General features: G+C 38.0%; 1 pseudogene; it reads right to left on the minus strand.

The window, feature by feature from the left end:
- Positions 1 to 23914, minus strand: part of LOC125097290 (DNA polymerase epsilon subunit 2-like) — a 76588-nt pseudogene that overhangs the window by 15883 nt on the left and 36791 nt on the right.

Raw genomic sequence — 23914 nt, forward strand, 5'->3', positions numbered from 1 at the left:
TTGAGAGGAGCCACCTGAGGGGACAGATGACTCAACTGAAAGGGACAATTAATTCTTCACTGGGTAAATGTTGAGCCTGGAAGAACTGGAGATGAAAGGGAGCAAGGAAGAGAAACTTGCTCTCTTTCTTCTTGCCTGAGAATCAGTCTGAGGCACATTTTTTCTTTTTAGCCTTCCCAAGGAGTCTTATGTGCTCAACGGATGCACCAAGCATCTCAGTGTATCCACTCACAGATGGTGAGGGGTGGTAATTGGTGGATAATGCATCACACTGCATCGCTTCACATCTCTCTTTATTCTGGTAGATTATTTGAAAAGATGGTTTTAATGTCTCCTCTCCTCCTTTTGCCCATGTATGTTTGCAATGTAACCTTGACAATCTTCCCATGAAGTGGGAGAGTCCCTGCCTTTTGAGTCTGGGGTGGTCATGTGACCTGTGTTGACCAACAGAGAGTGATATTGTGCTTGACCTGGAGACCTTGTAGCTTTTGTTCTTTTGGAATAATGCCCTCTAAAGATGACTACGTAAAGAAATCTCTATGAACAAGAATCTGTGACAAGAGAAGCCTGGCCATCCCCGAAGTTCTAGACAAGCACAATGAAAGCCCAAATATGTAAACGATACTCTCATAGGTCATCTAGGCTGAGTTGGGCCATTTGCTAGCTACAACCTCACAAGCAAGTGAGACCAACTGAGGAACTGCCAGATAGACAAAAATTAATGGGAAATTACACACCAGCATTCTTTTAAGTTGTTAGGTTTGGGAGTGTTTGTTACATAGACATATATCTATAAAACACATAAATTGGTACCATGAATTGGGTGCTATGAAGAAAAATGGAAAAGAACTGTCATTGGTCTTGGGAATGGGCAGTGGGCAATGCTAGAAAAGTGGTGAAGAGGCTGCTATAGCCATTGGTGTAGGCAGAAACATGTGTGAGAAAATTCACTTGTTGAGGCTGGGAAAAGGGTGATCTGTGTTAGGTAGGAATGGACTAACTGGCAAATATGTCACCTGTACTAACTAGGGAGACAGGAAATGTCCCTAATAAACTTGGGTCTCTGGTTAAGGAAATCTCTTGATAGAATGTTGAAAATGTCAGTTGGGCACTTCTATCTGCGTATGATAACCTGCAAAATGCTCGAGAAATGCTGTAAACAGAATTTTTCAATTTCCAAGCACAATTTTGAGAAAATATAGAAGATGCAGTACTTTGTGCGTTGGAAAATAAAGCTGTTTCTCATTTGCCATGTTTCCAGTCTCTCAAACAGTCACAAGGTTTTTTAGAAATAAGAAGTAGCCTCAGGGTAAAGACCAAATCAAGGTTGTGGTTATAAGAGCCTTTGTACCTTGGAAAGATTTAAGGTTATGCCAGAACCTCTTAAAAGAGAAAGGGCTTCTAAAAATCTTAAGGGTATTTCCTACAGCAATCTCACAGACCCCAAACTGAAATAGGTCTGTTTTAAAAAGAATTATGGCTATGAAATTTAGGGTATAGCATGAACCCCACAGTTTTAAGAGTCATATGAGTCATAGCCTGAATGGACTAAAGAGATAGAAAGTTCAAAATGAAAAGAGATTTCTGGAACCTCAAATTTTATGGGAAGGAGTACACTAGAAAGCAACTTGGCTGCCAACCTGGTCCATTTCCTATTGAAAAGGAAAGATACTTCAGGAAGTAGAGCTAAGAGCAGAGAAGAACAGAGGATTAAAGATGAAAAAAACCACCCCCATGGAGCAGAACCAACTGTGCCTCCTCCTTTGCCAGAATGGGGGACTCAACAACATGTCTGACTGGATTCGGAATTGCTGCAGAGAAGTGATCACTTTGTATCCTAATCTTCCTTTTGTATATGGTGTCTGGGTTTTCCTGCCACATCTCACCATTTTAAGTTTTGCTTGTGGGCAAAAGGAAACTTTTCTTTCTTTTTTTTTTTTTTTAAAGATTTTTAAAAAATTTATTTGTCAGAGAGAGAGAGAGAGAGAGAACACAAGCTGGAGGAGCAGCAGGCAGAGGGAGAACCAGGCTCCCTGCTGAGCCAGGAGCCTAATGCTGGACTCAATCACAGGATCCTGGGATCACAACCTGAACTGAAGGCAGACGCTTAATCAACTGAACCATCCAGGCAATCAGGCAGGAAACTTTTCTTAAATCCTCAGGCTCTTGGATTACAATGGATAACACCTAAGATGTTACTCCAAGGATCCTCTCATCTGCCTTTGTCCATGATGCCAGACAGGAATTGTGGATGGTCTGCGGCCATGATCAGACGAGAATTTAGGGCTCTTGGGAAGGAATGTTTCTCATCAGAAGGATGAATTACTGTGGCCAGAGGGCAGGCTAGGGCAGATAGTTTGTGACAGTGGTTGCCATAACGCTCTTGTTCCTATTGGTGCCTCTCTGCAATGTGAATTCACCATGCTTTCCATCAATAGGTAGAGTCTAGTTCTTGGTGAAGACACTGTGACCTGTCATGACCCTAGAATATGGCAGCAGTGACATAGCATAAATTCCAGGGCCCAAGCCTCAGGAGGCCTTATAGCTTCCCTCTCACTCAGATGACTTCATAAAGATTCCCAGCAGGAAAGAGCATGAAGAATGTGTGGCCAGCCCTCAAGATATATATGTGACCGAGACTCAGACAAACCATCCAGACCCCATTACACTTGTGGAAAGACAGCAGAAACAATGCCAACCAAACAAGAGTGCAGAAAAATACTCACTGGTTTTAAGCCACATGGTTTTGATATTATGAAGCCATAGATAACCAATATAGTCATTAACATTGGTTTTTTTAGGTTCTCCATAACCTTATATATAAATTGATATAAATTATATCAAAATTAGATAAAATATAAAGGTAACTAGAAAGCTGATGAATTTTGTTTCTTCATATCATAGTTAATAATCTCAAAGCCTTGAGATTTGCTATCTTTTACATCTTATTAGGAGAATTAGAAATCTTTTTTTTTTTTTTTTAAAGATTTTATTTATTTATTTGACAGAGAGAGATCACAAGTATACAGAGATGCAGGCAGAGAGAGAGAGGGAAGCAGGCTTCCTGCTGAGCAGAGAGCCCAATGTGGGACTCGATCCCAGGACCTGAGATCATGACCTGAGCTGAAGGCAGCGGCTTAACCCACTGAGCCACCCAGGCGCCCCGGAGAATTAGAAATCTTAAAAGAAAATCCTCTTCTTGAGAAACAGGCAAGGTTCATGCAGAGGTGTCTGGTATTGGTAACAATGCAAAATCAGATTTGTCCATGATGGAATCATATCAGACCCAGGACACATTCTCAGACAAAGTCATATGCCTGCCCGCCCCCACCCCACAACCTTGGGCAAACAGAGATGAGGAGAGGACTTTCATGTTCTTGATATAAAAGGATGAGCATTTTACTAGAAGTTATACTGGAAAAAGGAATACAGTTTTTGCACATTCACCAAGTTTTCACAAGACAGTAATTTTTTGTGTATAATGCTGAATTCTGCAAGGATTAGTACATGGTACTTAGTGAAAATTCATTAGTGAAGCTTTTAACTAGTCATGGCCTTGGTCAGATGGAACCAAATCCATGATACTCTAGATCAGAAACTCAGGTACTACGGACAAACCCAGAATGACTGCTTTCAAAGATTCAATTTGATTTTTTCCATGTGGTATTGCTGAAGAGTTATCACAAAACATAAAGCAGTTATATTCAACTAATGAATCCTTGAACATTTTATCAAAAACTAATGATGTACTATATCTTGTGTGATTGAATTTAAATAAAAAAAAAAGATAAAGCAGGTTGGGGGGGTGCTGGTGAATAACCAGAAAACATAATATGAAGTTTTTCTCATACTTTTACTTCGTCCAACCAAACATCGACTATAAACACAAATAGGGAATCCTTCTTCTTATCTTCTGGTTCTTTCAGGTTTTCAAAAGTTATCACAGATGTATTAGGAGGCTCTCTGAAAAACAAGTTCCACAGTAGGCCAGTAGCACTAGAGCTTGCCACAGGAGAAAATCCAAAGACATTGACATGAAACACTGGATCTTCAAACCACCCTTCTGCTAAGACAAACTTCTGTATAAAACCACTATGAACTGAGCTTTATGGGGACTGAGCTATACTGTCCCATAGGGCAGGCAGAAAAAAAAGTTCCCTTTTTTACCTGGGTTATCATTCCAAAAACTATTGCCCTTCTAACTTTGGTTGTACTAACCAATAAAGTTCCTATTTTAGCTGGGATCTGCTTCTGCTTTCATTGGAATGAAAACATAACCACTGGAGGAATTAGGAATTCATGGCTGTGGATTCTCTGGTGCAAAATGCTATGTGGTATAGAGTTGGTGCTTCCTAATAAGATACTTGTGTTTTAATTTTTTCAGCCTCTGTTTTGGGGGCCAAATCTATGAAATTTGTTGACCCCCTTGGCATTTTTTTTTTTTTTTTTTACTTTCTGTATGCCCAGCAATGCAATACAACATTTGTTTTATGCAGCATGTAGTTGCTTGTAGGGGAAGGGACTTCCTCCCTAGAATGTGAAAACCAGTACACTTTGCTCTCCTTAGTCTGGACTTACTGTCAACCATTGTATCTTGCCAATATGTAATGCGTAATATGCCAATGTCAGATTAATATTTCCAGAATTTGCTTAATGTTCATCTATCTACTTCATATTCTTAGAAGGCACTATGGAAGCATGTTGTCATTCACTTGTTGTCATTATTGGAAACCTTGGGTGTGCACTCCCGGGATGGGGATGGACACAGGGACTTATAGTCCCACAGGGGATACATGATTACCTGCAGTGATAACTGACAGGTGCCTCCATTTAAAGTCCTTTCTTCTTTTTCGTGTGCAGGAAAGGCAATCTTGGCTTAAAGCTCAGTAATGTTCCCTGATCCTCTCAGACCAAGTTGATTTCCTAGAACTTAGATGCCCTCACTCCTGCACCACTCATCATATGCCACCTTAAGTTTCTACTTATTTTTCTTCTGTCTTGTGAATAAATACATTATTAACTCCTTGAGGGTTGGGAGCATGTCTAACAGTTTCCTTACACTCATCAGAAACTGAAAAATATCTAATAGTAAATCTGGAAATTTCCTTTTAACTATATTGATTTATATGAGAGTAAGCTTATAGAGTAGTACAACTGTGAGGTAGTCTTGTCTTAAACACTGATTGATTTGAGTGTTCAGATTATGTCACCAGTGTTTAGTTTCTGTGTCTTCATTTTTGGGCTCTGCCTCCTCTGGTTTGGCTCCATTTCTGTTTCCCACATGTCATAACAAGATGGCCTCGGCAGCTCCAGACCCTACATCTGTTCAGGTGAAAGCCAGCATGATAAAATATTTTACTACTTGACAGAGAGCTGAAAAATATCCTAGAAGTTCCTGAACCAGGAGCAGAGCCAAATCTGTTGGCTCATATAAATAAGGGCAGAGAAATGATATTTTGATCAGAACAAGGAGACCAAGACTCCTGGTTTGTCAGGGACTGTCCTGGTTTTAGCTGCACAGATTTATGTTCTAGGAAATCCTCAGTCTTTTTTTTTTTAATTTTATCACTATTTTTAATATTCCACCAAACAACAACTGGCAATAGTTTGGTGTGCATAATCCCAGAACAAATTCTGAGAACTTACTAATATTTACTTGTACTTAAAAATATCTATCATCTATTGATCTATTATTTCAATACCTTTGTTTTAAAGATTTTATTTATTTGACAGAGAAAGAGATGGCGAGAGAGGGAACACAAGCAAGGACAGTGGGAGAGGGAGAAGCAGGCTTCAATCCCAGGACCCTGGGATCATGACCTGAGCAGAAGGCAGACACTTAACAATTGAACCACCCAGGTGCCCTGGAAATCCCCAGTCTTGATCAAACTCAAGACTCGGTTTGTCACCCGACCTGAAGCAAAATAAAGATGCTGTTCCCTGAGGCAGGGTGAATGGAAGATGGGTGGCTGATGAACAACAGATGTCCCAGGTATCAGAGAGTATAGAACAGGTTTTTAATAAGTTCCAACATCTGTCTTAATCTGATTTATACTGATTTCACTAGGGTTGGAATTGTAGGAGTTCGACTCTGGATGTGCTAGCCTCATTTCCTTTCTCATAAGCGTTCATGGGCACCTACTTATGGTTGAGATCACTTCAGTTCTTGCAGTCTGACAGAATTAAGCTCCAATGACTGTAATATATTATGATTAGAACTTGGACCTTCACACTGAGGGGAAAAGTCAGTGGAAGATCTCCCAGGGTCCTGTGGGAGTGATTTGTATTGTGTGACTGGCAGCTCATCTTGGAATATCATCTGGGAGAGAGATACTAGAGGTTATTCCTGGTGCTGGGAACTGACCTCTTTTATATGTTCACCAATACGATAATTATTTGGCACACAATAGGTTCAAGATAGTGTTAATAATGAATAGCATCTCTGTTTTGTCATGTGCCAGGCCCACTCGAGTGTTATGCACTTGGTATGCTCTGTGCATTCCCAACAGCTGAAAAACATGTCATGAAATAATTATGTCAAATGAATCTGTGAAATTGGGATTTTTCAATGTTTCTCCAGGTGTCCTAGGAATGTATCTATAATTTGATCATGGTCCAACCTTTCAACAGCTAAGCTTTTTTCCTCCAAGCTTCCCAATATTAAAAATTAAGTATCCTAAGAGAAAATTAGAAAATATATGTTAGATCATTTGAACATCCTGAACAAAGTTGAATTTTCACTGTACAATGTCCAATTTTTTAGTAGAAGGAGCTAATGTATTATAGACACTGACTTTCTCTCTCTCACCGGCTAGTACCAGTGGTTACTGCAAGAGTCATCAATACCCATCAATACACATGGGCCAGGCTCAGCTGGTAGTTGTTGAGTGAATGAATGAACTGATTGATTGATGGATGGGCTCATAAACAAGATTCAGGATGCATCTGTGGAATAATAATACCCCTTTGTTTCTTATTCATTACTTCAGAGATAGGTCTCAGATAGCCCAAGGGTTAGGGCTGAGGAAGAATTAGCCTAAAAATTGAACTTCAATTCACCCGGTTTCCCAGTAAATACTAAGATACGTTCAAGTTATTTGCACATCACAGATTGTCAGAGTCCCTAGAGCTGTCAGGCTGGGGAATGGAATAAGGGGAGGTGGATGGATACATAATCCTGCCCACACAAGAAGGGCAAAGGTAAGTGGGGAGATTTTCCCCTTCCATGGGAATCCCAGACTACAAGCATATAACCATCCATAGCTTTATTTCTCAAGGGAATTCTGAGGTACCTGGGAATGAGACTTTCCATGGCTTGCATGACTCACTGCCTCCTGCTCTGTTTAACTTTCTGAGTCTTCACATTTATATCCTCTCACTCTGTTGATGCCTTTCCATCATTCATATCACAAACCCATTGTGACTACATGTAGGGAAAGTGTGATTTCAGAAACATTTCCCCACTTGATTTGAATATAAATGTAAATCTGTGGAGTAGGAAAAGAATCTCCCGGAAAATAAGGAAAGAGGTTAAAGAGTTTGTAAGTCAAAGTAGGAATCAGGACCCAACCCAAATGTATTTTTTTTTTTTTTTTTTTGGTCTCAAGCCTGCTATCTTTCTGTCATGTTGCTCAGCTTCCAAATTGTTTGGCAAATTGCTGCAATCAGTGGGACTACCCCTTCTTGTTGATTCTTCGGGTTATCACGAGGGAGTTGGATTGGACCTCCCCCAACCTCTGGATGCTCTCTGGGGGTGAGGATGGGAAGAGGGAGCTATCTTTCCTTGTCTATTTTGCAAGACTATATTATTCTTTAGTTTCCTTCTAAAAAGCTCTTTGACACCTTCCTTACTTTATAAATTACATCTAAGGAAATTATTGAACTGCTGTCAGTGTTAGCCACCATGGGGGAAGCCACAGTATGGGATGTGTGAAAGGATCTCTGGAGTGGGAGCTAGGACCTCTGCTGTCACACTCACAGCCCCTGGTGCAGGCCCTGGTATGCACAGGGAGGGGCCCACTGGATGCTTGCTTACAGACTTCACACGTCGGTCTTGTGCACAGTGTGCTTAGGGATGAACTTCTTCCCCTCTGTCTTCACATTTACACCTAGAAGGAAGTTTTCATTCCTGTCCTGAATGTGGATGTCAGAGTGTAGTGTGTGGTTTTGGAGTAAACACATTTAGTTGCTTTCCCACACTACCCATTTACTTGTCCCTTCAGAAAGAGGAGTAGATAATTTGACATTGCAAAGAACCTGCTGTTAGTTAAGCCAGTGTGTGTGTGTACGGGGTATATGGAAAAGGCCTGGTTTCTTTTGCTGGCTTCCTCTTGAGTGTGTGTGTGCCTCTGGGTGCTGTGAGGCTGACCTCTCCTGTGAGCTCCTGGTCCTGTGCTGAGCTGTCCCCGTCAATCCATGGCCTCCCCAGAGGACTGAGCCTTCTCCTTATAGGTTCTGGGCTGCTCCCCAGTGGCTGCACCTCTGTCCTGCAGCCTAGGGTGCTCAGGACTTAAAGCAGAAGAGACTGGAAGCTTGTGTTCTGCCATTCAAACAAGCTTTATTGGGAAACTGCCATTCCAGCCATTATCGACTAAGTTAAGATGATGAATTCCTATATGGCTTCTGTCTACTCCACTCTAGGAAGAACATGGAAGTCTGGGAATCATAGGAGGGTTAGGGTTAGCATTGGGGTGAGGGATGGGCAATCCACCCCTACACCAGTTTGGATTTCTGTGAACTTGCCTTCTCCATTTTTCACCCCCAGCCTGGAAACCTTGGTTGCAGGCAGTCTTTCTAGTACAGAGCATTAGTTTCTTCACTAGTAAGAGATATTATTTCTTATTCTTCAAACTCCTGTCTCATCAGGTTCCCACCAGGCTTCCTGTTGGAGTGCAACCTAACCTGCATTTCAGCACTCACATATGTCATCACATAGGACATCAGGGACCTTGGGGAGGTCATGGATGAACAGGGCTGTTGCCTGCCTCCCTGGGTAGTAACAGCCATGGGTAATCACTGTCCCTTGGGGAGAGTAGCTACAGAGCATCTCTGCTGAGCCATGACCTACAATGGTAAGCAAAGCCAGCTGAGCAGTTTTATTGGGAGTGAAGAGACTCCTTCACTCAGGGAAATTGTAGGCACCTGGTATTTAAACTTGTCAATTGATTGATTAATTATACACCAACTATTGGGTGTCTGTCTATGTCAGATAATAACACTAATACCAATTTGAGTTTATTCTGTAATAAACATTTTGCAAATATTATTTCATTTCACTTACACAACAAACGTGTGAGGGATGCATTTTGTTTACCGTCTTGCAGAAGAGGGGGAGGAACGCTAGATGATTGAATAACTTTTCAATGTCACAGAGTAAATGTCAGAACAGAAGTTAGATTTCAGGCAGTCTATCCAGGCTCAGACCTCTTCCTGCCTTTGCTCTGCTGTTTCCAGATGATGAGGACAGGCAAGGGAAGAATGGAGAACATTTCGAAGATGACTGACACAGGATCCCTGAGCTCCAGGAGCTGGGAGACTAGGACAGGAGATAAATTGCTGGACAACAAACACAACTTGAATATAAGTTGATACAAAAGGTCATGAAACAACAGAAAGACAAAAATGTTATCTGGAAAATTGTTTGCTCTTGAATGGGCATGAGTCTCTCAATGGACATAACTGGATCCTTGCCTTTTTACAAATTTGTGCTTACAGGTAACCAAAATTTTTTATTGAGCATCTATCTTATGCTCTCATTTAGCCAGGCATTGGATCTACTCATGAAAGACAGAGATTTAACTCTAATTTCCAGCTCAGCAGGGGGATATTATTGAAGGTCATTCCAGCTTAGAAAGTTCTTGACACATATATGCATTCAATAAAAACCTGTTGAATTAAATTTATATGATAGGTATAATATTCAATTCTATCTTCTTCATAGTTTTGTTGTGAGTGCAAAATGAGATAATATAGATAGAGTTGCCAAAAAAGAAAGTGTCAACATCTGTCCTTTGAAAGTATGTCCCCACTTGTAGTGATACAGAATATGGGGAGAGTCAACACCTGGGATCAGATGGCCTTCCAGCCTGGCATGCTGTAGAGGATGCATATGCTTCATACAACACACTTGCAAAGGCTGGAAAAAACAAAAACAAGTGTAGGAAAGGAGTATCCATCCACAGATTCAGTATGTGAGAATAGAGAGGCATGAAAAGAAAAACATACACATATGTGCCTATTAGCATGGTCATAGGTACACATGCATAAGCAAGCCCATGATTGCTTTTTTGCTCACACACAGGCATGCACACACACACACCTACAGATATTTATTATACATATTTATAATCTCAGACTTATGTCCATCAAGGAACAGGGTAATAAAGTAGATTTCTTTAAAAAAGTAAAAAGTAATCAAAGAGATACAGATAAATGACAACAAATAGAAAGTGAACATTAATATCAGAGAAGATGGAATTTTATTTTATTTTTTAAGATTTTATTTATTAATTTAAGAGAGAGAGAGGGAGTACAAGCAGGGAGGAGGGGCAGAGGGAGGGAGAGAAGCAGACTCTCCACCAATCAGGGAGTCCAAAGTGGGGCTGGATCCTAGGACCCTGAGATCATGATCTGAGTCGAAGGCAGTCACTTAAATCACTGAGCCATGCAACTACCCAGAGAAGATGGAATTTTAGACTAAAAGTACTAAGTAGAATAGTAGCAAAAGTCATTTATGTATTTGACTCCAGAAAAGACCTTATGAAACATCCAAAAAAGTAAAAATTTTATATATCACTTTCTTTAATCAGAAACCTATGACATGGGCACCTGGGTGGCTCAGTGGGTTAAAGCCTCTGCCTTCAGCTCAGGTCATGATCTCAGGGTCCTGGGACCGAGCCCTGTATCAGGCTCTCTGCTCAGCGGGGAGCCTGTTTCCTTCTCTCTCTCTCTGCCTGCCTCTCTACCTACTTGTGATCTCTCTTTCTGTCAAATAAATAAATAAAATCTTAGGAAAAAAAAAGACACCTATGACATTAGGAGTAAATAATAAAAACAAAAGAAAAGAATTAGAATACTTAGAATTTAATGAGGACACTTCTAGATAACCCTAGAATCAAAGTAATTACACCAGAAACTATGAAAATAAAATTTAATCCAAAAATCTATGGAGGGATTTCTGCTACTAGTCAGAATGTAGAAAGTTGTGTGAAAATGCCATTCATAGGTCAATAATGAAAAGAGATCAGAAAAGCTCCAAAACAAAAGTTTTAAAGTAATTTTTAAATTAGAGAAACAGCCAATTTTTAATAAGTTTTAATAGTTTCCTATAGGCTGGCATGAAAGTTTAGAAGTTTTGTTTTATTTATTTATTTATTAAAGATTTTATTTTTTTTTTTTTGAGAAAAAGAGAGAGTGAGAGAGATCATGAAAGGGGAGAGGGTCAGAGGGAGAAGCAGTCTCCCTGCATGGGGAGCCCCATGTGGGACTCGATTCCAGGACTCTAGGATCATGACCTGAGCCAAAGGCAGTTGCTTAACCAACTGAACCACCCAGGCACCCCTAGAATTTTAGAAAATGCTGCCACAATATTGGGAAGTTTCTCCCTGGGTCTTCCCAGGGTTCCTGGGGTCATACAACAGGCACTGAGAATAAGGCAGGCCAGTTAGAGTCATCTTTCCTGGGCAGAGTGAGCTTCCTCCATCCCACCCAAAGCAGCACCCTCAGAAAGTGGGAAGCAGTACTTATTTGAGGCACTACAGGCTTTCAGGAATTGCAGTCTGAGAGCAGGGCAGGAGAGCTGAAAGAATTCTTCCCAAAACATGCTGGGATCGGGAAGACTATTAACAGTTTAAAGCAGGAATAGTGATAATATATACTGTGTGTTTTATAGCATATATAAAAGAAAGGTATGGGCTAACAAAAGTATTATAGGCAATAGGGGGATAATGAAATTATATACTTATAAATTTTTTACATTCCTCATGAAATAATATAATGTTATTTAAAGAATGGACTATGGCAACTTAAAGATATATATTCTAATCTTCTAATCTTTAAAGCTATGCTGCCTGCTACAGTAGACACAGCCATAGGTAGCTATTTACATTTTAATTAATTAAGATGAAATTAAGTAGAAATTTCAGTTTCTTAGACTAGCCATAAAAAAACTCAGTGAAATAACACTGGTCTAGCTATTTTCATATCACTCAAAGTAGATTTCAAGACAGAAATCAGTTTTAGTAGAAATAAAAATAGGAGATGGCATAATGTCACAAAGATAGATTTATTAAGATGGAACCATCCTGAAGGTGCGTGCATCTAATAACAGTACTCCTATGTATATGAAGCAAAATTTGGAAGAACTAGAAAAAGAAAGTGACAGACGTATAATCATAACTATAAATTTTAATGCCCTCTCTCAGTAATTTAGAGAAATTCACAAAAAAATTAGTAGAAAGCACACAGAATATTTAAATAATTTGAATAACATTATGAACAAATCTGACCTAGTTGGCATTGATAAAACCATAAAACCAATGCTGTGAGGTGTTCTCTCTCTTCAAGTGCACATAAAATCCTGGCAAAACTGGATGATGGATTATAGGCTATGCTACACCCAGGTCTTGATAAATAGAAATATCAAAAAATTGACATTTTACAGCACCATAATGATATTTAAAAATCAGTAGCAAAGACCTATCTGGAGAATTCTTAAATATATGGGAATTTAACAATGTACTGCAAAATGATCCTTATAGCAAAGAGGAAATCACATGGGAAATTAGGAAATATTTTCAAGGAAATGATAGTGGAAACCTAAGTCCCCAGGTGTGGGGATTAAGGAAAGTGCACCTGTCAGTGATGAGCACAGGGTGATGTATTGGAGTGTTGAATCACTATCTTGTACACCTGTAACTAATATCACATTGGATGTTAAGCACACTAGAATTAAACAAAATAAAAACTTGGAAAATGCAAAACAAAAGCCCTAATATATCAAAATTTGTTGGATGCCACTGAAAAACTGCTTGGAGGAAATATAAAGTTTACAGTATTCATTTTAGAAAAGAAGATATGTATAAAATTAATTTCCCAATTTTCCATATTCCAAAGATAAAGCTAGGGCAAGAAATTATGCTTTAAATATGTAGAAAATAGGAAAAACAAACATAAAAACTGAAACTGGTGAAATGAAAAATAAACAATAGAAAAAACAAAAATGCATGTTTGTTAAAAGATTAATGAAAGTGGTAAACTTCTAGCAAGACTAATCAAGAAAAAAAGCTAAGAACACAAGTTACTGACATCAGTAATGAAAATGTCTATCATTAAAAAATGTAATTAATAGGGCAAGATGGCAGTGGAGTAGCAGACTGAAACGACATTAGATTCCAGGAGTTCAGCTAGATAGGTATCAAACCATTCTGAACACCTACAAACTCAACAGGAGATAGGAGAGAAGAAGAGCAACAATTCTAGAACAGAAAATTGACTACTTTCTGAAAGTAGGACATAAAGAAAAGTGAATCTAAAGCAACAGGAGGATAGACCACAGGGGGAGGGGCCAGCTCCTGGCAAGCAGCAGAGCAGTGGGACACAAAATTAGAACATTTAGAAGTCTGGTACACTGAGGGACATTGCTCCAGAAGCTAAGTGGGGTGGAGCCCTTGTGGGGACAGTGTAGTCTTAGGCCTGCGGGGTCACAGAAAGATCAGGGGTGTCTGACTGTGGCAGAGCTGCCAGGTGTTGGAGTGGGGAAGACAAATACAGAGACAGAGCCAAAGAGTGAGCTATCAGCTCATGGTTACCTTAAACCATGATCTGAGGCACAGTTGGGCCACTGCTCTTCAAGCAGGGACCCCACAAGTAGCATCTAGGGAGACTCACCTTCCTCTTCCAGGAGGAGCAGCATGGTAGGAATCTGCTGGGTTTGCAGACTCCAAACAGGGCCATGTGTCAGAGATAGAAATGCTTGGTTACAGGCTGGGTGAGCTCAGACTGTGGCTGGAGACCAGGGAGACAGGAGTGATTGACTGCCTATCTCTGATGGCCCACTGAGGAGTAGGGCCCTGAGCTCTCAGCTCCTCTGGCTGGAGATTGAGAGCCTCCATTTTCATTCCCATCCTCCAAAGAGGTACGGAAAGTGTTCAGGGAGCAAAAGCTCTGAGAGTGAACCTGAGCAGATTACTTAGCCTGGTCCCTGGCAAGGGTGGCACAGTTCTGCCTTGGGCAAAGACATTTGAGAATCATTGCAACAGGCCCCACCCACAGAAGATCAGCAAGAACATCCAGCCAAGACCACGCTTACCAATCAATGAGAACAGCAGAACACCAGAGCTAGGGGAAAGCAACGCATAGAATTCATATCTTCCCCCCCATGATCCTTTAGTCTTGTAAAGTTAAATTTTTAAAGTTTTTTTCTTATTCTATTTTTTTAACTTTCTCTCTTTCCTCTTTTAACATTTTTAACTAGTTTATCTTAACAATACCTTTCTAAAAATAAAAATCTTTTAAAGCCTTCATTGTTACAGTCATATTTTATCCTTTATCTTATTTAACCTTATTTTTTATATACATATAGGGTTTTTTTTTCCTCTAAAATAATTTGGGGTACAAGTTCTTCTAAGAGATCAAAATATACCCAAAATCTAGCACATGGCTTTGTTCTAGTCTCCAGCCGGAGAACATTCCTTCATCTTTTTTTTTTTTTTTCTTTTTACAACCAACTTATCTTATCAATTCCTTTCTTACAATTTTTTGTTTTTAATTTTCATCTTTACAGTCATATTCCATCCCTTCAACGAGTTTACCCTTAATTTGTACATGTACAAAATTTTCTTTCTTTAAAATTTTGGGAGGTAGTTTCTTCGAAGAGACCAAAATACACCCAAAATCAAGTGGGTGGCTCTGTTCACAAGTCTATTATTATCTATATTATTATCTATATTATTAAAAATAATAATATTTTATATATATATATAAAATATTATTATTTTTAATTATTTTTATTTTTATTTCTTTTTTCCTCCTTCTCATTTGGTTTTGGATCTCTTCTGTTTGGTTAGCATACATTTTTTCTGGGGTCTTTGCTGCCCTTTTAGTATTTTATTCTCTTGTTCATATATTCTAATCTGGATAAAATGACAAGGCAGAAAAACTCACCACAAAAAAAAAGAACAAGTGGCAGTATCAATGGCTAGGGACGTAGTCAATAGTGATATTGGTAATATGTTAGAACTAAAGTTCAGAACGATGATCCTCAAGGTGCTAGCTGGGCTCAAAAAAGGCATGGAAGATACTAGAGAAACCCCTTCTGGTGAGATAAAATCCTTTTCTGGAGAAATAGAAGAACTAAAGTCAAAACAAGTTGAAATCAAAAAAGCTATTAGTGAGGTGCAATAAAAAATGGAGGCTCTTACTGCTAGGATAAATGAGGCAGAAGAGAGAATTAGTGATATAGAAGGCCAAATGACAGAGAATAAAGAAGCTAAGCAAAAGAGAGACAAACAACTACTGGACCATGAGAGGAGAATTTGAGAGATAAGTGAGACCATAAGACAAAAAAATATTAAAATAATTGGGATTCCAGAAGAAGAAGAAAGAGAGAGGGGCAGAAGGTATATTGGAGCAAATTATATTAAAGAATTTCCCTAATATGGCAAAGGGAACAAGCATCAAAATCCAGGAGGCATAGAGAACCCCCCTTAAATCAATAAAAATAGGTCCACACCCCATCATCTAGCAGGAAAACTTACAAGTCTTAGTGACAGAGAGAATATCCTGAAAGCAGCTCAAGACAAGAAGTCTGTAACATACAATGGTGGAAATATTAGATTGGCAACAGACTTATCCACAGACACCTGGCAGGCCAGAAAGGACTGGCATGATATATTCAGAGCACTAAATGAGAAAAATATGCAGCCAAGAATACTACTATATCCAGCTATGCTGTCATTGAAAATAGAAGGAGAGATAAAAAGCTTCTTGGACAAACAAAAGTTAAAAGAATTTGCAAACACCAAACCACCCTACAGGAAATATTGAAAGGGGTCCTCTAAGCAAAAAGAGAGTCTAAAAGTAGTAGACCAGAAAGGAACAGAGACAATATACAGTAACAGTCACCTTACAGGCAATACAATGGCACTAAAGTCATATCTTTCAATAGTTACCTTGAATGTAAATGGGGTAAATGCCTCAATCAAAATACACAGGGTATCAGAATGGATTAAAAAAAAAAACAAAACCCATCAATATGTTGTCTACAAGAAACTCATTTTAGAACCAAAGACACAATAAAAGATGAGGAAGGACACCAAATCATACGCAAAGGGTATGTCCAACAAGAAGATCTAACAATTTTAAATATCTATACCCCTAACATGGGAGCTGCCAACTATATAAACCAATTAATAAAAAAATCAAAGAAACACATCGACAATAATATAATAATAGCATGGAACTTCAACATCCACCTCACTGAAATGGACAGATCATCCAAGCAAAAGATCAACAAGGAAATAAAGGCCTTAAAAGACACACTGGACTAGTGCACATGGAACATTCTCCAGAATAGGTCACATCCTGGGTTACAAATCAGGTCTCAACCAATACCAAAAATGGGGATCATTCCCTGATTATTTTCAGATCACAATGTTCTGAAGCTAGAATTCAATCACAAGAGGAAAGTTGGAGAGAACTCAAATACATGGAGGCTAAAAAGCATCCTACTAAAGAATAAATGTGTCATCCAGGAAATTAAAGAAGAATTGAAAAAATTAATGGAAACAAATGAAAATGAAAACACAATGGTTCAAAATCTGTGGGACACAGCAAAGGCAGTCCTGAGAGGAAAGTATATAGTGATACAAGCCTTTCTCAAGAAACAAGAAACAAGAAAGGTCTCAAATACACAACCTAACCCTACACCTAAAAGAGCTGGAGAAAGAACAGCAAAGAAAGCCTAAACCCAGCCTCTAGAAATTGATATTTCTATCAATGAAATAGAAACCAAAAGAACAGTAGGACAGATCAATGAAACTAGGTGCTGGTTCTTGAAAGAATTAATAAGATTGATAAAACCCTGGCCAGACTTATCAAAAAGAAAAGAGAAAGGACCCAAATTAATAAAATCATGAATGAAAGAGGAGAGATCACAACCAACACCAAAGAAATACAAACAATTATAAGAACATATGAGCAACTATACACCAGCAAATTTGACAATCTGGAAGAAATGGATGCATTCCTAGAGACAAATAAACTACCACAACTGAACCAGGAAGAAACAGAAAACCTGAACAGACCCATAACCAGTAAGGACATTGAAGCAGTCATCAAAAATATCCCAACAAACAATTGCCCAGGGCCAGATGGCTTCCCAGGGGAATTTTACCAAACATTTAAAGAAGAATTAATTCCTATTCCCCTGAAACTGTTCCCAAAAATAGAAATGGAAGGAAAACTTCCAAACTCATTTTATGAGGCCAGTATTACCCTGATCCCAAAACCAGACAAGGACCCCACCAAAAAGGAAAATTACAGTCTTGTTGAACCTTGAGGAACACAGATGAGAAAATTCTCACCAAAATACTAGCAAATGGGATCCAACAGTACATTAAAAGGATTATTCACCACGATCAAGTAGGTTTATTCCTGGGCTGCAAGATTGGTTCAACATCTGCAAATCAATCAATGTGATACAACACATTAATAAAGAACAAGAACCATATGATACTCTCAATAGATGCTGAAAAAGCATTTGACAAAGTACACCATCCTTTCTTGATCAAATCTCTTCAAAGTATAGGGATAGAAGGTACATACCTCAATATCATCAAAGCATTTTATGAAAAACCTACAGCAAATATCATTCTCAATTGGGGAAAGATTGAGAGATTTCCCCCTAAGGTCAGGAACGCGGCAGGGATGTCCACTATCACCACTGTTATTCAACATAGTACTAGAAGTCTTAGCCTCAGCAAACAGACAACAAAAAGAAATAAAAGGCATCTGAATCAGCGAAGAAGACATCAAATTCTCACTCTTTGTAGATGATAAGATACTCGATGTGGAAAACCCCAAAGACCACTCCAAAACCGCTAGAACTCATACAGGAATTCAGTACAGAAATGCACAGAAATCAGTTGCATTTCTATACACCAACAGCAAGACAGAAGAAATAGAAATTAAGGGGTCAATCCCATTTACAATTGCACCCAAAGCCATAAGATACCTGGGAATAAACCTAACCAAAGAGGCCAAGGATCTGTACTCAGAAAACTATAAAGAATTCATGAAAGAAATTGAGTAACACAAAGAAATGGAAAAATGTTCCATGCTCATGGATTGGAGGAACAAACATTGTAAAAATGTCTATGCCAGCTAGAGCAATCTACACATTTAACACAATCCCTATCAAAGTACCATCAGCTTTTTTCAAGGAAATGTAACAATGAATCCTAAAATTTATATGGAACCAGAAATGACCCCCAAACGCCAGAGGAATGTTGAAAAAGAAAGGCAAAGTTAGTGCCATCACAAGTCCTGACTTCAAGTTCTATTACAAAGCTGTAATCATCAATATAGTATGGCACTAACACACACACACACAAAACACACATAGATCAGTGGAACAGAATAGAGAGCCCAGAAATGGATCCTCAACTCTATGGTCAACTAATCTTTGACAAAGCAGGGAGAATGTCCAATGGAAAAAAGATAGTCTCTTCAACAAATGGTGTTGGGAAAATTGGACAGCCACATGCAGGAGAGTGAAACTTGACCAGTTTTAGTACACCACACACAAACATAGACTCAAAATGAATGAAAGACCTCAATGTGAGATAGGAATCCATCAAAATCCTTGAGGAGAACACAGGCAGGAAACTCTTTGACCTCAGCCGCAGCAACTTCTTCCTAGAAACATTGCCAAAGGCAAGGGAAGTAAGGGCAAAAATGAACTATTGGGACTTCATCAAGATCAAAAGCTTCTGCACAGCAAAGGAAACAGTCAACAAAACCAAAAGACAACTGAGAGAATGGGAAAAGATTCACAAATGACATATCAGATAAAGGGCAAGTACCCAAAATCTATAAAGAACTTATCAAACTCAACACCCAAAGAACAAATAATCCAATCAAGAAATGGGCAGGGGACATGAACAGACATTTCTCCAAATAAGACATCCAGCTGGCCAACAGGCACATGAAAATGTGCTCCACATCACTCGGCATCAGGGAAATAAAAATCAAAACCACAATGAGATACCACCTCACATGAGTCAGAATGGCTAAAATTAACAAGTCAGGAAATGACGGGTGTTGGAGAGGTTGCAGAAAAAGAGGAACCCTCCAGCACTGTTGGTGGGAATGCATGCTGGTGCAGCCACTCAGGAAAACAGCATGGAGGTTCTCGAAAACTTGAAAATAGAGCTACCCTACAACCCAGCAATCGCACTACCTGGTATTTACCATAAAGATATAAATGTAGTGTTCAGAAGGGGCACATGCTCTCTAATGTTTATAGCAGCAATGTCCACTGTCGCGGCCAGCGTGACAAATTGACCAGGAACGTGAGGGTAAGAGGATGAAGAAAAGAACTTGAGAAGCAAAGAGATGGGGGCAGGAGGAGCACTGAGGAGGATGTCTAACAGTGCTAAGTCTATTCAAAGCATTAAGGCCATATATATAGTGATATTACATCTGTGTCTAGTTTAACAACCATGAGTTCCTCATGATGCCAAATGGCTGATGCCAGTACAAATACAGCAAACCTGAAAGTAATTTATGGGCTGTACTAGGGCAGCAAGGACCAGCAACGAACTTTTGACCCCAACCGAATTGTTCTCATTTGTTTAGCAAGCGTGTGGGAAGTCACGTAGGAGAGTGCACAACACATAGCACAGACCCTTTCTCAGTGCTACTCAACTTTTCCTGTCCTAAACCTTTTGTTAGGTTATTCGGACTTTAAAGGAGGCACAAGTCAGGGCCTGGTTGGTCCTCGTCTCAAGCCTTATTGCAGCCTCCCACAGTCCACAATAGCCAAACTATGGAAAGAACCTAGATGTCCATCAATGGATGAATGGATAAAGAAGATGTGGTGTATATATACAACAGAATACTATGCAGCCATCAAAACAAATGATATCTTGCCATTTGCAAAGACATGGATCGAACTAGAGTGTATTATGCTGAGTGATATAAGTAAATCAGAGAAAGACAATAATCATATGATCTCTCTGATATGAGGAATTTGAGAGGCAGAGTGGGGGGTTTGGGAGGTAGAGAAGGAAAAAATGAAACAAGATGGGATTGGGAGGGAGACAAATTATGAGACTCTTAATCTTACAAAACAAACTAAGGATTGCTGGGGGTGGGGAGGAGCGATAGGTTGTTGGGTTGTGGACATTGGGGAGGGTATGTGATATGGTGAGTGCTATGAAGTGTGTAAGCCTGACGATTCACAAACCTGTACCCCTGGGGCAAATAATAAATTATATGTTAATAAAAATAATTAATAAAAATGTAATTAATAATTTTATGGTGATAACTTAATTGACTGATAAAATGGATACATTTCTTGAAAAACATAACTAACCCAAAGACTTCTGAAGAAATAGAAAATATAAATAGCTCAAACTTATGGAAGAAGTTAAATTTGTAATGAAACCCTATCCAAAGAGACAAAGAGAATTCAGTCTTAGGTAGATTCACTGGTGTGTTCTATCAAGAAAGAATGAACTTTGCACATTTAAACTTCTGACTCTTAAAAGTTAGTTAGGTATAAGTTCTTAAATGTTGCAATCAGAGAAGTTTAGAACTGAAATGGACTTTGAAGAATAAATTGAAAAACTAAAAAAAAGAGAAATAACTCAAATATTACCACAATCTTTTAGAAAATAAAGGAGAAGGAAAAAACCTCCAGATTTGTTTTATGAGGCCTGCCCTGGATATGCCAACCTGACAAATGCTCAATGAAAATTACAAAACAATTTCCTTTATGAACGTAGATCTAATATTAGTGAATCAAATCCAGCAATACACAGAAAAGAATATATTATGACAAGTGGGATTTATTCAGGGAGGTAAGATTTATTTAACACATGAAAATCAGTAAGTGTAATTCACCACTTACTATCTATATGAATATTTCAACAGAGTCAGAAAAAGTAGCTGGAAAAATTTAACATCTCTTCAGGAGAAAAACTTTCAGTGAACCGGAATTAGAAAGAAACATCTTCAATCTTATACGAGGCTACTGTAAAAATCTCACACCTACCTTCTTAATTAATAATGAAGCATTAAATTACTTCTCCCTGAGATTGGAACCACAGCAAGGATGTCTGCTCTTGTTGTTTTTATTCAACTGAGAGTCCTAGTCAATGAAACAAGGAGAAGAAATGTCACAAAAGTCTGAAAAAGGCAACATGATTTTGTATGTAGAAAACACTATAAAATGAATTTAGAACCTTCACAGAGTAAAAGGTCACAAAGATAAAAACAGTTGTATTTTATAGACTAGCAATGAATTTTTATAGATTAGTATTTTGAACTTAACATTCACTTTACAAAAGAATAAAAAATCAAATATTAGAAATATATCTAACTAAAGAAGTGTGAGACCTTTATTCTTCAAATTATAAAACATTGCCAAAAGAAAGTAAAAGTTTAAACTAATAAAAAGATATATAACTATATTTATGATTAGAAAGTTCAATATTACTAATATGTCCATGCTTCCCAATTGACTAATAGAGTCAAACCAATCACAATAAAATCATAAAAGCAGGCATTTATGAGGAAATTTGAAAGCTAATGCTTGCATTTTTTATGTAAATGCAAAAGCAGCCAAAATAATTCCAAAAAAGAAAAATTTGAAGGACATTTACTACATGATTTCAAAATTTGCCTTGAGGCTACAATAGTCAGAAGTGTGTAGTATTGGCATAGGAACACACATACAGTTCAACAGAACATAATAGAAAGCTTATAAGCAGACCCAATGTATAGTCCTTGATTTTCAGTCAATCTATTTTAATCCAATTCAAATGATGCTGGAAAACTGGATATTCTTATAGAAAAAATATGAACCTTGATCTCTATCTATATGGAAATATTAATTTGAGATGTATCATAGGCCCAAATACAGAATCCAAACAAATCTAAAACCTGGATATAAAGCCAGATAAGGTTGCTGGAGTAGAGCATAAAGGGTATTCCTAGGTAGGTTGATTTCTCAATCAGGACACCTAGAACACTAACCATAAGCAAAAGTTGACAGACTGGGTCAACAAAATTTTTTTCCAATAAGAATACACTATTAAGAAAATAAATATGTAATTTTCAAAAGATATATGTGAGAAGAAACTCACATTCAGCATGTGTAAAGTTTCTACACTCTAAAAGAGAAAAGAAGATGAAAAACTCAATTTTAAAAAATAGGCAAAAGATTGGAAGAGATACTTCCCAAAAGAAAATATATGAATGTCCTACAAGCCATGGAAAAGTGCTCAACATAATTAGTTATCAGAGAATTGTAAATTAAAACCACAATGAGATACAATTCCATACCAGCTAAATCGGCTGATTTAAAAAAGACTGATGCCACCCAGTTGTTGACCCAGGGGAGTAGTGGGTATTCTCAGACATTGCTGATGGAATATAAAAAGGCTCAAATACTTTAGAGAATGGTTTATAACATTTTTGTATGAAATTAATCATAATCTATGGTATGACCCAGCAATTTTACTAATAATTATTTGCTCAAGAGCCATACACATTCATGTGCACAACATACTTGTTGAGGTAACGCTCACAGCAGCCTTTTTTATAGTATTCTCAAAATGGAAACAAACCAAATATCTATTAATAGAATAATAGACAAATTGAGGTATAGTTATATAATGGAACAATACTCAGCAATAAAGCCTGAGAGGTACTGACGCAGGCACAAAATTTGGTAAGATAATATGTCAATAAGATATCAATATATGTTATATATCAATAAGATAATACTTATTGATGGTGGGATATGAGGAGAAAAGTTCCCACTTATTATTCTTAGGCAAAGTATGAATCGTTATAATATTTATTTCTATTTGATTTTATTATTATTTTTTAAAATTTATTAAAATTCCAGTTAGTTAACATACAGTGTTGTATTAATTTCAAGTGTACAAATGGTGATTCAGCACTTCAATACATCACCTAGTGCTCATCACAAGTGCATTATTTAATTCCCATCACCTATTTCACCAATCTTCCCGCCCATCTCCCCTCTGGAGACCATCAGTTCATTCTCTATAGTTAAGAGTCTGCCTCTCCTTTCCCCCCTTTTGCTTGTTTTGTTTCTTAAATGTTGCAAAAGAGTGAAATCATATAACGTTTTTTCTTTCTTTCACTGGCTAATTTTGCTTAACTTTACACTCTCTAGCCTCACCCATTTCAGTGCAAATGGCAAGATTTCATTCTTTTATGCAGCTGAATAATATTCCATCGTATATATACACCACATCTTTATCCAATGTTCAGTTGATGGATATGTAGGCTGTCTCCATAATTTGTCTATTGTAAATAGTGCTGCTATAAAGGTATCAATATATATTAACCAACATATACATACCCCAGAAATTCATTTCTAGTGAATATTTCCCATCAAAATAAAGACATAAGTATATAAGAATACATAGTCAAGATATTTATTGCATTTTATTTATAGTAGCAAAGGAATATAAAGAAACCATGTCCATCAATAGAAGAAGGGTTTATGAAACATAAAATTCTTGTATTCACAGAATTTTATGCAGTCTTTGAAGATAATGACTTCAAACTTGGTAATCTGATTTGGATATATTGAAGACAGGATTGGTATGGCTAAACGGGAAATGCAAATATGCAGAGAAGAATGAATAATGCA

This window comes from Lutra lutra, chromosome 4 (assembly GCF_902655055.1).
Source record: "Lutra lutra chromosome 4, mLutLut1.2, whole genome shotgun sequence".
NCBI lineage: Eukaryota > Metazoa > Chordata > Mammalia > Carnivora > Mustelidae > Lutra > Lutra lutra.